This window comes from Crinia signifera, chromosome 9 (assembly GCF_055691185.1).
Source record: "Crinia signifera chromosome 9, ASM5569118v1, whole genome shotgun sequence".
Lineage (NCBI taxonomy): Eukaryota > Metazoa > Chordata > Amphibia > Anura > Myobatrachidae > Crinia > Crinia signifera.
The window spans coordinates 134224549-134241306 of record NC_139225.1 but is presented as its reverse complement, the minus strand read 5'-3'; the positions used below and the strand labels follow the sequence as shown (position 1 = coordinate 134241306).

The 16758-nt window shown below is 48.5% G+C and overlaps 1 protein-coding gene across 5 annotated transcripts in view; it reads right to left on the bottom strand.

The window, feature by feature from the left end:
- Positions 1–16136, bottom strand: part of CLIP3 (CAP-Gly domain containing linker protein 3) — a 70634-nt gene extending 54498 nt beyond the window's left edge. Inside the window, exons 1-2 of one of the 5 annotated variants that reach the window (XM_083159903.1) lie at positions 16119–16136; positions 15550–15755 (exon numbers count right to left, since the gene is read on the bottom strand). The gene's annotated coding sequence lies outside the window, so the exon portion shown is untranslated. Of the gene's footprint in view, positions 1–15549; positions 15807–16118 lie in introns of those variants that run through there. The other 4 variants (XM_083159906.1, XM_083159902.1, XM_083159904.1 and 1 more) reach the window with 4 other exon arrangements.
- Between the last annotated feature and the right edge of the window lie 622 nt (positions 16137–16758).

Here is a 16758-nt window from a genome sequence, read left to right as displayed (position 1 = left end):
GGGGCCTGGTACAATGATATCTCTGGCGGGCCCTCCTAACCCTGCCCGCTTGAGAAAAACATTTTTAGTATGCTGCATATTGAATGTGTTTTATAATTGTTACAAAAGAAACATAATTAATATCCACTAATACCGGAGGAGGGTCCGAATAAGTACCCTTACAGGAACCAGGGGGGTGCTTTTATAAACCATTGCTAGGCACTGCACTGCGGCAGCTATGCTTACAGCCCATGAGCACCTCAGAACCTTGGGGCCCCTCACAAGCTTGAGGCCCAATACAGGTGTCCCCTTTGACCCCCCCTGTCTCCTGCCCTGCACTCTGCATATTTACTTACATATGGAGGTGGGGCAAGGAGCCGGGCGGGTGCGGCCGTCGACCCAGAGCATCCAGGAGCCGGGCGGGAGACAGGTGGGTAGTGTGGCTGTGCAACGTGACCTCTGACCATGATACGCTGCGCAGAGCCAGGGATGGGAGTAGCCGGGCAGCTTCTGAGCGGGTGCATGCGCAGTCTTCTACTGAAATCCCAGGATTGAAATCATGGCAATTTTGGGGCCAAATCCCAGGATCCCGCCAATCCCAATCCCAAACTATGAGAATCCTTCTACAACAGACAATAGTGCCTCACTTACAGGGAATCTCTGTCCTCTTACTCTCAGTAGCCTGCAGCACTTGGTACTCATTGGTGTAGTCTCTTATCACCCATTCCTCCATGAGATGCCACTTAGAGGATAGAGAATGTGTTTAACTCTTGGCTCACTGGCATGTTAGGCCGACACAGCACCAGGCCTGGCTGCACTGTGATCTCTAATACCCTTTTCACACCAGAAAATGCAGGGATTTACCTGGGAATATGGTCCCTGGATCATGCCGGGACATTCCCAGGTTGGCCCCTTTCACACCGGCCTATGCCCTGCATTTTCTGGTGTGAGGGGGCAGCGGGGTCCTGGTGGCGGGGTTCGGGGTCTAGACTGCAGGGATCCGGAAGGGGCGGGAGAATTTGATAAAACTTTGAAATGACTGCTGCCCGGCAAATAGCGCTACAAGCTCTCAGCCACCGCTGCCGGATCCCCACTCCCCGGATCCCGCTGCCTGGATGGAAGCAAGTTGGGATGCCGGGTAAGTACCTTTCAAACCGGCCTGAATTCGGTACATTTTCCCAGGAACCTTGCAACCTGGGAATTCAGGCTGGTGTGAAAGGGGTATAAATGCCCCTCACAGCAGTTACTCTGACTCCTCTTACTCAAATGATGGGTTCCGAAGCATCATTCTTGAAACTCAGGCTCTCGCTCTATGGCGCGGGATGAACTAAAAGGAAAATGCAGACCAAAATCATAAACTGCAATTTCAGGAGATTTGGTTGCATTGCCATATTTACAAAGCTCCGGAATGCGATACTATCGGAGCTTGATTCGGAGGGCAATGCCAGACCAGTATGATTATAAGAAGGCTCTCTGCAGATCAGTCATACAATCCCAGTACAGACCAGTATGATTATAATAAGGCACTCTGCAGATCAATCATACATTCCCAGTACAGACCAGTAACATTAGAGTTAGGCATTCTGTGGATCAGTCATATAATCCCAGTACAGACCAGTATGATTATATGATGGCACTTTGCGGATTAGTCATACAATCCCAATATAGACCAGTATGATTAGAAGACACTCTCTGGACTAGACCTACACAGTACAGTAAGGTAATATGTGGATCATACAACAATCCTCTTCTGCTTGTGCACTACAGCTAGGGTTGCCACCTCAGGCATCTTCGATTCCTGGAGATCCCCCCACTCACCTTCGGCGCGTGCACTCCCAGAAAAGTGGGCATGGCTTTGTAAAACCGGCATGGCCTCTTTTAAAAGTGGGCGTGGCCTCTTATACAGACAAGTATTGAAGTCCCCAAAACTACATACTACAATTCTGGGGCCCCACTGAGTGAGGATTCATATCCTTTTTATTCCCATGTCTGTGTGTACATTTGTATGTCTTCATGTGTTTTTATTTCGCAACATTTTTTAACAATGAATACAATAAAGGTTACATTTTAACTAGTTACTCTTCTTGGTGCACCATAAAAGTGACATTCCTCTAGTATCTCTTCAATTGTATTATCTAATGTCCAGTGGTAGCACACCCCCATCACGATAATAGTATATCAACATAAATATGGAGTATGGGGGCCACACCCTTAATGTTTAAAAAATATACGCTCCTGTGCGACTGATTTCCCTTTTTGTCTCTGGTCATTACAGTAAGGCACTCTGTGGATCATTCATACAATCCCAGTACATACCAGGACCATTGCAGTAAGGCACTCTGTGGATCATTCATACATTCCTAGTACAGACCTGTATCATTACAGTAAGGCACTCTGTGGATCAGTCAGACAGTCCCAGTATAGGGCAGTATCATTGCAGTAAGGCACTCTGTGGATCAGTCAGACAGTCCCAGTATAGGGCAGTATCATTGCAGTAAGGCACTCTGTGGATCAGTCATTCAATCCCAGTACAGACCAGGATCATTATAGTAAGGCACACCGGATCATTCATACAATCCCAGTATAGACAAGTATCATTACACTAAGGCACTCTGTGGATCAGTCATACAATCCCATTACATACCAGGATCATTGCAATAAGGCACTCTGTGGATCATTCATACAATCCCATTACATACCAGGATCATTGCAGTAAGGCACTCTGTGGATAAGTCATACAATCCCAGTACAGACCAGGATCATTACAGTAAGGCACTCTGTGGATCAGTCATACAGTCCCAGTACAGACCAGTATCATTGTAGTAAGACACTCTTTGGATCTTTCATACAATCCCAGTACAGACCAGTATCATTGCAGTAAGGCACTCTGTGGATCATTCATACAATCCCAGTGCATACCAGTATTATTATAGTAAGGCACTTTGTGGATTATTCATACAATCCCAGTACACACCAGTATCATTACAGTAAGACACTCTGTGGATCAGTCATACATTCCCAGCACAGACCAGTATGATTATAAGAAGCACCATGTGGATCAGTCATACATTCCCAGTAAAGACCAATATGATTGTAAGAAGCACTCTGTGGAACGGTCATACAATCCCAGTACAGACCAGTATGATTATAAGAAGAACTCTGTGGAACAGTCATATAATCCCAGTACAGACCAGTATGACTATAAGAAGCACCATGTGGAACAGTCATACAATCCCAGTACAGACCAGTATGATTAAAAGAAGCACTCTGTGGAACAGTCATACAATCCCAGTACAGACCAGTATGATTATAAGAAGCACCCTGTGGATCCGTCATACATTCCCAGTACAGACTAGTATGATTATAAGAAGCACTCTGTGGAACAGTCATACAATCCCAGTACAGACCAGTATGATTATGAGAAGCACCATGTGGAACAGTCATACATTCCCAGTACAGACCAGTATGATTATAAGAAGAACTCTGTGGAACAGTCATACAATCCCAGTACAGACCAGTATGATTATGAGAAGCACCATGTGGAACAGTCATACATTCCCAGTACAGACCAGTATGATTATAAGAAGAACTCTGTGGAACAGTCATACAATCCCAGTACAGACCAGTATGATTATAAGAAGCACCATGTGGATCGGTCATACATTCCCAGTACAGACCAGTATGATTATAAGAAGCACCATGTGGAACAGTCATACAATCCCAGTACAGACCAGTATGATTATAAGAAGAACTCTGTGGAACAGTCATACAATCCCAGTACAGACCAGTATGATTATAAGAAGCACCATGTGGATCGGTCATACAATCCCAGTACAGACCAGTATGATTATAAGAAGCACCCTGTGGAACAGTCATACAATCCCAGTACAGACCAGTATGATTATAAGAAGAACTCTGTGGAACAGTCATACAATCCCAGTACAGACCAGTATGATTATAAGAAGCACCATGTGGAACAGTCATACAATCCCAGTACAGACCAGTATGATTATAAGAAGCACCATGTGGAACAGTCATACATTCCCAGTACAGACCAGTATGACTATAAGAAGAACTCTGTGGAACAGTCATACAATCCCAGTACAGACCAGTATGACTATAAGAAGCACCATGTGGAACAGTCATACAATCCCAGTACAGACCAAGATGATTTAAAAAAGGCCTCTCTGAACCAGTCCCAGTACAACCCACTATTATGACTGGCAATAAACACACAATTCTACAGCAGACCGGTACAATGACAGGAATTCATCACATGCAATGCTGCAGCGAGAAGCTCAATTAATGTGAATTGCAGATGTTAATTCTATCAGACAGACAAAGCTCTACTGTCGGAGAGGTGGGACTGAGCTGGGCTCCCAGCCAGGGTCCATTATATTCTCTTTTCAGAATGCTGGATTATTCCAGGGAAGGTTGTGCCTGGATATGTCCCAAGGCCACAGTCCAGGACTGCAGGGGTGGTCAGGGACACAGAAGGGGCTCTATAGATGGAAAGGCCAAGATGGGTGTTGGGGATGTAAGTGATGTCAGGCACTTTGGTAAGTGACAGACGAGTAAAGAGCAGACCTTGAGAATAACAAATACAACTCAGGAGAGAGAACAGGGGAACAAGAAGTGACCATGCAGAATAGGAGAAATATTGGCTGAGGATGAGCTGGAACATGGAGGATTTGAGAAAATTCAACTGGAGTATAAGAGACACAGACAGGGAGGCCAGCACAGCACAGAGGCAGAAGCACAGTAATGCACAGGATAGGGACACAGAGAGGCGGATGGACAACAGGAGACACAGACAGGGAGGCCAGCACAGAGGCAGAGGCACAGTAATGCACAGGATATGGACACAGAGAGAGGAGGATGGAGAACAGGAGACACAGACAGGGAGGCCAGAACAGAGGCAGAGGCACAGTAATGCACAGGATAGGGACACAGAGAGGAGGATGGAGAACAGGAGACACAGACAGGGAGGCCAGCACAGAGGCAGAGGCACATTAATGCACAGGATACGGAGACAGAGAGGAGGATGGAGAACAGGAGACACAGGCAGGGAGGCCAGCACAGCACAGAGGCAGAGGCACAGTAATGCACAGGATAGGGACACAGAGAGGAGGATGTAGAACAGGAGACACAGACAGGGAGGCCAGCACAGAGGCAGAGGCACAGTACTGCACAGGATAGGGACACAGAGAGGAGGATGGAGAACAGGAGACACAGACAGGGAGGCCAGCACAGCACAGAGGCAGAGGCACAGTAATGCACAGGATAGGGACACAGAGAGGAGGATGTAGAACAGGAGACACAGACAGGGAGGCCAGCACAGAGGCAGAGGCACAGTAATGCACAGGATAGGGACAAAGAGAGGAGGGTGTAGAACAGGAGGCAAAGACAGGGAGGCCAGCACAGAGGCAGAGGCACAGTAATGCACAGGATTGGGACACAGAGAGGAGGATGTAGAACAGGAGACACAGACAGGGAGGCCAGCACAGAGGCAGAGGCACAGTAATGCACATGATAGGGACACAGAGAGGAGAATGGAGAACAGGAGACAAAGACAGGGAGGCCAGCACAGAGGCAGAGGCACAGTAATGCACAGGATAGGGACACAGAGAGAGGAGGATAGAGAACAGGAGACACAGAAAGGGAGGCCAGAACAGCACAGAGGCACAGTAATGCACAGGATAGGGACACAGAGAGGCGGATGGAGAACAGGAGACACAGACAGGGAGGCCAGCACAGAGGCAGAGGCACAGTAATGCACAGGATAGGGACACAGAGAGGAGGATGGAGAACAGGAGACACAGACAGGGAGGCCAGCACAGCACAGCACAGAGGCACAGTAATGCACAGGATAGGGACACAGATGGGAGGATGGAGAACAGGAGATACAGACAGGGAGGCCAGCACAGCACAGAGGCAGAGGCACAGTAATGCAAAGGATAGGGACACAGATGGGAGGATGGAGAACAGGAGATACAGACAGGGAGGCCAGCACAGCACAAAGGCAGAGGCACAGATTCTCTGATGCTGCTTTCCCACTGCAGACCAGTTTAAAGTACTGGTAATCTTAAATGGTATTTAAAACGGTATTAGCATTCCCACTGCAGCAGATTACCGTTTTAAATACCATTTAAGTACCATTCCCATTGCAGTGAAACGTGTATAATGTACAGTGCCTAACCCCCCCCCCTTCCCCCAGTGTAAAGAGTGCCTAATCCCCCCCCCTCAGTGTAAATAGTGCCTAACCCCCCGTACCTGCCCTGTGCCCCCACCTCCCCTCCCCTTGTACTTACCTGTGGGCAGTGGGGAGGCAGCGGGGGTCATTGCAGGGTCCATGCGGGGTACAGGCAGTCCCAGTGCCTGATGAGACCTAGTAGTTCTCACTTTTCGCATATGTAATGAGTGCACGTGCATACTAATGAGCCGCTCATTACATATGCGCATATGTAATTAGCGGCTCATTAGTATGCACGTGCAATCATTACACATGCACAAAGTGCGATCTACTAGGTTTCATCAGGCACTGGGACTGCCTGGAGGCTAAATAACGTTTAAGAGGCATTCCCACTGCCTCTTAAACGTTATTTAACCGTGTAGGACTCTGCTTTGAAAACGGGTTGAAATACCGTTTAACTTTAAACGGTATTTCAACTCTGGTGCTTTCCCACTGCAGCCTTAAACGGTATTTTGCCCTAAAAAATCGGCAATATACCGTTTTAAGGCTGCAGTGGGAAAGGGGCATAAGCTTCAAAAGTGATAAAATGTCAGACAGGAGCTGATTGGCTGGCTGTTTATCACTCTCTATTTTATCACTTTTGAAGCTTAGAGAATCTGGCCCAGAGAGAGTAGGATGGAGAATAGGAGACACTGGGAGAACAGCAGAGAGGCAGAGCCACGGGAATACACAGGTGGTGGGAGACAGAGAGGAGGATGGAGAACAGGAGACACAGACAGGGAGACCAGCACAGTACAGAGGCAGAGGCACAGTAATGCACAGGTATACACAGGTGATGGGAGACAGAGAGAGGAGGATGGAGAACAGGAGACACAGACAGGGAGACCAGCACAGTACAGAGGCAGAGGCACAGTAATGCACTGGAATACACAGGTGATGGGAGACAGCGAGAGGAGGATGTAGAACAGGAGACACTGGGAAAACAGCAGAGAGGCAGAGGCACAGGAATACACAGGAGATGGGAGACAGAGAGAGGAGGATAGAGAACACGAGACAGACAGGAAGGCCAACACAGAGGCAGAGCCACAGGAATACACAGGAGATGGGAGATAGAGGAGAATGGATAAAAGGAGACACTAGGAGACCAGCACAGAGGCAGAGCCACAGAAATACACAGGAGATGGGAGACAGAGAGTGGAGGACGGAGAACAGGAGACACAGATGGGGAGGGCAGCACAGAAGCAGAAGCACAGGAATACACAGGAGATGGGAGACAGAGAGAGTAGGATGGCGAATAGGAGACACTGGGAGACCAGCGCAGAGGCAGAGCCACAGGAATACATAGGTGATGGGAGAGAGAGAGGAGGACAGAGAGTAGGAGACACAGACCGGGAGGTCAGCACAGAGGCAGAGCCACATGAATACATAGGTGATGGGAGAGAGAGAGGAGGACAGAGAGTAGGAGACACAGACCGGGAGGTCAGCACAGAGGAGGAATACACAGGTAATGGAAGACAGAGAGATTAGGATGGAGAACAGGAGATAGTGATAAAGTACCAACCAAATCAGGCAATTGACTCATAACTGTTATATTTCAAAGACATACAGTAACATGGCAATTAGAGACTGGCTAATACCCCGCACACCTGCCTGTCTGTGTAATACTCCACACACCTACCCGCCTATATAATACCCCGCACACCTACCAGCCTGTGTAATACCCCGCACACCTGCCTGTCTGTGTAATACTCCACACACCTACCCGCCTGTATAATACCCCGCACACCTGCCTGTCTGTGTAATACTCCACACACCTACCCACCTGTATAATACCCCGCACACCTACCAGCCTGTGTAATACCCCGCACACCTGCCTGTCTGTGTAATACTCCACACACCTACCCGCCTGTATAATACCCCGCACACCTGCCTGTCTGTGTAATACTCCACACACCTACCCACCTGTATAATACCCCGCACACCTACCCGCCTGTGTAATACCCCACACACCTGCCTGTCTGTGTAATACTCCACACACCTACCCGCCTGTGTAATACCCAGCACACCTGCCTATCTGTGTAATACTCCACACACCTACCCGCCTGTGTAATACCCAGCACACCTGCCTATCTGTGTAATACTCCATACACCTGCCTGTCTGTGTAATACCCAGCACACCTGCCTATCTGTGTAATACCCCGCACACCTACCCGCCTGTGTAATACCCTGCACACCTGCCTGTCTGTGTAATACTCCACACACCTACCCGCCTGTGTAATACCCAGCACACCTGCCTATCTGTGTAATGCTCCACACACCTGCCCACCTGTATAATACCCTGCACACCTGCCTGTCTGTGTAATACTCCACACACCTACCCACCTGTGTAATACCCCGCACACCCGCCTGTCTGTATAATACCCCACACACCTGCCCACCTGTGTAATACACCGCACACCTGCCTGTCTGTGTAGTACTCCACACACCTACCCGCCTCTGTAATACCCCGCACACCTGCCTGTCTGTGTAATACTCCACACACCTACCCGCCTGTGTAATACCCCGCAAACCTGCCCGCCTGTGTAATACCCCACACACCTACCCGCCTGTGTAATACCCCGCACACCTACCCGCCTGTGTAATACCCCGCACACCCGCCTGTCTGTATAATACCCCACACACCTGCCCACCTGTGTAATACCCCGCACAGCTGCCCGTCTGTGTAATACCCAGCACACCTACCCGCCTGTGTAATACCCCGCACACCCGCCGGTCTGTATAATACCCCACACACCTGCCCACCTGTGTAATACCCCGCACAGCTGCCCGTCTGTGTAATACTCCACACACCTGCCCGCCTGTGTAATACACCGCACACCTGCCCGCCTGTGTAATACCCCGCACCCCTGCCCACCTGTGTAATACCCCGCACACCTGCCCACCTGTGTAATACCCCATACACCTGCCCACCTCTGTAATACCCCACACACCTGCCCACCTCTGTAATACCCCACACACCTGCCCACCTCTGTAATACCCCGCACACCTGCCCATCTGTGTAAACCCCCGCACGCCTGCCCACCTGTGTAATACCCTGCACACCTGCCCACCTGTGTAATACCCCGCACACCTGCCCACCTCTGTAATACCCCGCACACCTGCCCGCCTGTGTAATACCCCGCACACCTGCCCACCTGTGTAATACCCCACACACCTGCCCACCTGTGTAATACTCCACACACCTACCCGCCTGTGTAATACCCCACACACCTGCCCACCTGTGTAATACTCTGCACACCTGCCCACCTGTGTAATACCCCGCACACCTGCCCACCTGTGTAATACCACGCACACCTGCCCGTCTGTGTAAAACTCCACACACCTGCCCGTCTGTGTAAAACTCCACATACCTGCCCACCTGTGTAATACTCCACACACCTGCCCACCTGTGTAATACCCCGCCCACCTGCCCACCTGTGTAATACCACGCACACCTGCCCACCTGTGTAATACCATGCACACCTGCCCACCTGTGTAATACCATGCACACCTGCCCACCTGTGTAATACCATGCACACCTGCCCGTCTGTGTAAAACTCCACACACCTGCCCGCCTGTGTAATACTCCACACACCTGCCCACCTGTGTAATACCCCACACACCTGCCCGTCTGTGTAATACCCCACACACCTGCCCATCTGTGTAAACCCCCGCACGCCTGCCCACCTGTGTAATACCCTGCACACCTGCCCACCTGTGTAATACCCCGCACACCTGCCCACCTCTGTAATACCCCGCACACCTGCCTGTCTGTGTAAAACTCCACACACCTGCCCGCCTGTGTAATACTCCACACACCTGCCCACCTGTGTAATACCCCACACACCTGCCCGTCTGTGTAATACCCCACACACCTGCCCATCTGTGTAATCCCCCGCACACCTGCCCATCTGTGTAATCCCCCGCACACCTGCCGTCTGTGTAATACCCGTACAACTGCCCATCTGTGTAATACCCCGCATACCTGCCCGTCTGTGTAATACCCGTACAACTGCCCGTCTGTGTAATACCCCGCACACCTGCCCGTCTGTGTAATACCCCGCACACCTGCCCACCTGTATAATACCCCACACACCTGCCTGTCTGTGTAATACCCCGCACACCTGCCCGTCTGTGTAATACCCCACACACCTGCCCACCTGTGTAATACCCCACACACCTGCCCGTCTGTGTAATACCTGTACAACTGCCCGTCTGTGTAATACCCCGCACACCTGCCCGTCTGTGTAATACCCCACACACCTGCCCGCCTGTGTAATACACCGCACACCTGCCCGTCTGTGTAATACCCCACACACCTGCCCACCTGTGTAATACCCCACACACCTGCCTGTCTGTGTAATACTCCGCACACCTGCCCGTCTGTGTAATACCCCACACACCTGCCCACCTGTGTAATAACCCACACACCTGCCCGTCTGTGTAATACCCGTACAACTGCCCGTCTGTGTAATACCCCGCACACCTGCCCGTCTGTGTAATACCCCACACACCTGCCCGCCTGTGTAATACACCGCACACCTGCCCGCCTGTGTAATACACCGCACAACTGCCCGTCTGTGTAATACCCCACACACCTGCCCACCTGTGTAATACCCCACACACCTGCCTGTCTGTGTAATACTCAGCACACCTGCCCGTCTGTGTAATACCCGTACAACTGCCCGTCTGTGTAATACCCGGCACACCTGCTCGTCTGTGTAATACTCCACACACCTGCCCGTCTGTGTAATACCCGTACAACTGCCCGTCTGTGTAATACCCCACACACCTGCCTGTCTGTGTAATACCCCACACACCTGCCCACCTGTATAATACCCCACACACCTGCCTGTCTGTGTAATAATCCGCACACCTGCCTGTCTGTGTAATACTCCACACACCTACCCGCCTGTGTAATACCCCGCACACTTGCCTGTCTGTGTAATACTCCACACACCTGCCCACCTGTGTAATACCCCACACACCTGCCTGTCTGTGTAATACTCCACACACCTGCCCACCTGTGTAATACCCCACACACCTGCCCACCTGTGTAATACTCCACACACCTGCCCACCTGTGTAATACTCCACACACCTGCCCACCTGTGTAATACTCCACACACCTGCCCGTCTGTGTAATACCCCACACACCTGCCCACCTGTGTAATACTCCACACACATGCCCGTCTGTGTAATACTCCACACACCTGCCCATCTGTGTAATACTCCACACACCTGCCTATCTGTGTAATACTCCACACACCTGCCCACCTGTGTAATACCCCACACACCTGCCTGTCTGTGTAATACCCCACACACCTGCCTGTCTGTGTAATACTCCGCACACCTACCTGTCTGTGTAATACCCCACACACCTGCCAGTCTGTGTAATACTCCACACACCTGCCCACCTGTGTAATACCCCACACACCTGCCTGTCTGTGTAATACTCCGCACACCTGCCCGTCTGTGTAATACCCGTACAACTGCCCGTCTGTGTAATACCCCGCACACCTGCTCGTCTGTGTAATACCCCACACACCTGCCCACCTGTGTAATACCCCACACACCTGCCTGTCTGTGTAATACCCCACACACCTGCCTGTCTGTGTAATACTCCGCACACCTGCCTGTCTGTGTAATACTCCACACACCTACCCGCCTGTGTAATACCCCGCACACTTGCCTGTCTGTGTAATACCCCACACACCTGCCCGTCTGTGTAATACCCCACACACCTGCCTGTCTGTGTAATACTCCACACACCTGCCCACCTGTGTAATACCCCACACACCTGCCTGTCTGTGTAATACCCCACACACCTGCCTGTCTGTGTAATACTCCGCACACCTGCCCACCTGTGTAATACCCCACACACCTACCTGTCTGTGTAATACCCCACACACCTGCCTGTCTGTGTAATACTCCACACACCTGCCCACCTGTGTAATACCCCACACACCTGCCTGTCTGTGTAATACTCCGCACACCTGTCTGCCTGTGTAGTATGACCCTATACCAGACCTTATCACTGCTGCACATGTGTACAGATCATTGGGCGCATGCGCAAGGCCAAACAGGAACAATAATCAGTCATCAAACTATTTTCATTCCCCTTAGCAACGTGACTGACAGGAAGCTGCCGTTTGTGGGTGGTAACGGATGTTTCCTTGGGCCTACCCAGCATGGATCATTTAATAGCTGAATTCGCAGTTCGCCCAATTATACAACGACTGCATCTGCCGTAATTTGGGAAAAAACTTCCAATCGCATAGTAGTTGCAGTTTGATTCCCAGGAATTCTGCATTTCTCGCTGGAAACATGGTGTTTTTTGGGTGTGTTTGGAAAAATGCAGGTGTGCCCAGGCGTTTGGGGGAGGGTCTCTGATGTCAGCGCCTCAGATGGAAAGTGTGCTTTGATATCTCAGGATTTGCGAGTGGATCTGCAGAAATATCGCTATTCGCAATGCATTTGCAATTTGGCACGGTGCGTTTTTTTCTTTGTAGCCGGCGTACTGCCCGCAGTCAGGTGCTTTTCCTCAGATTAATGGTCCATACTGAATTAGGCCCCTATATTCCCTCACTGTAAATTAGAAACAATACAAACCTCTAACTCCTAGCCACTGCAACGCCAGTTATGTGTCTTACCCTATGTGTACCATTATATTGGTGTACCTACCCCCCTGTATACATACATAGTTATCTCAGAGTACCTACTCTTTTGCAGTTATCTCAGCATACCTACCTCTCTATATACACAGATATCTCAGAGTACCTACCCCTCTGTATACACAGATATCTCTAAGTACTTAGCCCTCTGTATACACAGATATCTCTAGGTAACTACCCCTCTGTATACACAGATATCTTAGCATACCTACCCCTCTATATACACATATATTTCAGTGTACCTACCTCACTATATACAAAGATATCTCAGAGTACCTACCCCTCTATATACACAGATATTTCAGTGTACCTACCTCTCTATATACACAGATATCTCAGCATACCTACCCCTCTATATACACAGATATCTCAGAGTACCTACACCCCTGTATACATAGTTATCTCAGAGTACCTACTCTTTTGCAATTACCTCAGTGTACCTACCCCTCTATATACACAGATATCTCAGAGTACCTACCCCTCTATACACAGATATCTCATAGTACCTACCTCCCTGTATACATAGTTATCTCAGAGTACCTACCCTTCGATATACACAGATATCTCAGACTACCTACCCCTCCATACACAGATATCTCAGAGTACCTACTTCACTATACACAGATATCTCAGAGTACCTACCCCTCTGTATACACAGATATCTCAGAGTACCTACCCCTCTGTATACACAGATATCTCAGAGTACCTACCCCTCTGTATACACAGATATCTCAAAGTTCCTACCCCTCTTTACACAGATATCCCAGCGTACCTACCCCTCTGTATACACAGATATCTCAGTGTACCTACCCCTCTATATACACAGATATCTCTGCATATCTACCCCTCTATATACACAGATATCTCAGAGTACCTACTCCTCTATATACACAGATATCTCAGAGTACCTACCCCTCTGTATACACAGATATCTCAGAGTACCTACCCCTCTATATACACAGATATCTCAGAGTATCTGCCCCTCTATATACACAGATATCTCAGAGTACCTACCCCTCTGAATACACATATATCTCAGAGTACCTACCCCTCTGTATACACAGATATCCCAGAGTACCTACCCCTCTATACACAGATATCTCAGCGTACCTACCCCTCTATATACACAGATATCTCAGAGTACCTACCCCTCTGTATACACAGATATCTTAGAGTACCTACCCTCTATATACACAGATATCTCTAGGTACCTACCTCTCTGTATACACAGATATCTCTAGGTACCTACCTCTCTGTATACACAGATATCTCAGAGTACCTACCCCTCTGTATACACAGATATCTCAGAGTACCTACCACTCTATACACAGATATCTCAGAGTACCTACCCCTCTATATACACAGATCTCAGAGTACCTACCCCTCTGTATACACAGATATCTCAGCGTACCTACCTCTATATATACACAGATATCTCAGAGTACCTACCCCTCTGTATACACAGATATCTCAGAGTACCTACCCCTCTATATACACAGATATCTCAGAGTACCTACCCCTCTATATACACAGATCTCAGAGTACCTACCCCTCTGTATACACAGATATCTCAGAGTACCTACCTCTCTGTATACACAGATATCTCAGAGTACCTACCCCTCTATATACACAGATATCTCACAGTACCTACCCCTCTGTATACACAGATATCTCACAGTACCTACCCCTCTATATACACAGATATCTCAGAGTACCTACCCCTCTATATACACAGATATCTCTAAGTACCGACCCCTCTATATACACAGATATCTCACAGTACCTACCCCTCTGTATACACAGATTTCTCACAGTACCTACCCCTCTATATACACAGATATCTCAGAGTACCTACCCCTCTATATACACAGATATCTCTAAGTACCTACCCCTCTATATACACAGATATCTCACAGTACCTACCCCTCTGTATACACAGATTCTCACAGTACCTACCCCTCTATATACACAGATACCTCAGAGTACCTACCCCTCTATATACACAGATATCTCAGAGTACCTACCCCACTATACACATATATCTCTGGGTACCTACCCCTCTGTATACACAGATATCTCAGAGTACCTACCCCTCTATATACACCGCTATCTCAGCATACCTACCCCTCTATATACACAGATATCTCAGCGTACCTACCCCTCTATATACACCGCTATCTCAGTATACCTACCCCTCTATATACACAGATATCTCAGCATACCTACCCCTCTGTATACACAGATATCTCACAGTACCTACCCCTCTATATATATAGTTATCTATGTGTATAGCATACTGTGATTACTACAATTCATACCTAACCATATGTATAACTGTATGTCCCTATGCAAACATTCATGTGTATAAATCTCTGTGCATCTGGTGTGTCAGCATAACTGTCTGCACCTTCTCCTGTATTATGGCTGTAGTACGTGTGTGTGTGTGTGTGTGTGTGTGTGTGTGTGTGAGATACTTGTATATACAGCTACAGTATAAATAAACATGCACAATAGATAGATAGATAGATAGATAGATAGATAGATAGATAGATAGATAGATAGATAGATAGATAGAACGTGTCTACCATAGACGGTGCTGCAGACCTGTGTATGTACATACTAGGCATAGCCTGGACAGTCTCCAGTAGGTAGCGAGCAGACTCACCCAGGCCTTGCTCTGATAAAGGATGCTGTCCTTGGTCCTGATTTTACCTGATGCAGCTCCTAGACAATGCTCTGTGACAGAGGCTTTGTGTCCTGATACTGGGTCCTCTGATCTCTTATCTTTATGGTCGGATTAGGGTCCTGATGCTGCTCCTACCAATGTGATGTTTTCTCCTTTCATTCCTGCGTCACTGGGATGCTGAGGAACTGTACAGATAATGAGAGGGCGGAGAGATGGGAGCTGGAGAGGGGGAGGCAGACATTGGAGGAGGGGGCAGGAGGAAAACACAGAGTGGACAGATAGGAGACAGTACCAATGCATCAAGACACCGACATAAAAAGACGGCAAGAGATAATCTACATAAAGTAATAAATAATACATATATACATACATAAAGAGTAAACAGATGTCAATAGACATTAATGTAAAATGAAAGGGGAAAAGAGACAGCAAACAATAGAAACACATAAAATATAAAAGATTAAGGAGACAGCAAACAAAGACGTATACAGTAGGTGTGAATACTATTCTGTGTAATACAGTCTTACATAAAACCAAGAGATACCTACAGTGGTACACTGGGGACCAGCTCCAAGACTAGGCAGAGAGAGAGACAGAGAGAGTCATCTTCTTACACATCTCTGTTTGTGCATATGAAGACTTAGGGGCCGGCCACATTCCATCAGACGCCTGTTCCAGGAGTGGATTTAAGTTTTCACACTGCTCATTGGGCCTAATTCATCATGGGGCGCTATTTAGGGAATTCATCCAGCCAATTAACAAACAACGGCTCATGCGCATTGTGCATATGCAATAGAATTTTGGTACGCACAGCAGTCACAGTTAGATTGACGGGAAGCCATCATTTAGGGGTGGAGACATAGCGTTTTCAGGCGTGCCTAGGTTGTTTTTAGGGTCGGTCTCTGACATCAGCGATGACCACTTCCAGCCTGGCTCTGTAGCAGATTACACTTACTTAGATGGAAGGTGCTTCTTCCATGTTTAGGGATTTGCAAATGGATGTGAGCATGGGATATGGTCACTAGGATTCCAGTAACTAGGTCGACAAGCATTAGGTCGACACCACTAGGTCGACATAACTGAAGGTCGACGTGGGGAAGTCAAAAGGTGCATAGTGTGCCCGAATGCGAGGGGACACGGTGCTATGTTTCAGTGTCCATGTCGACTGTGTCGAAATTCAAAAAAAAA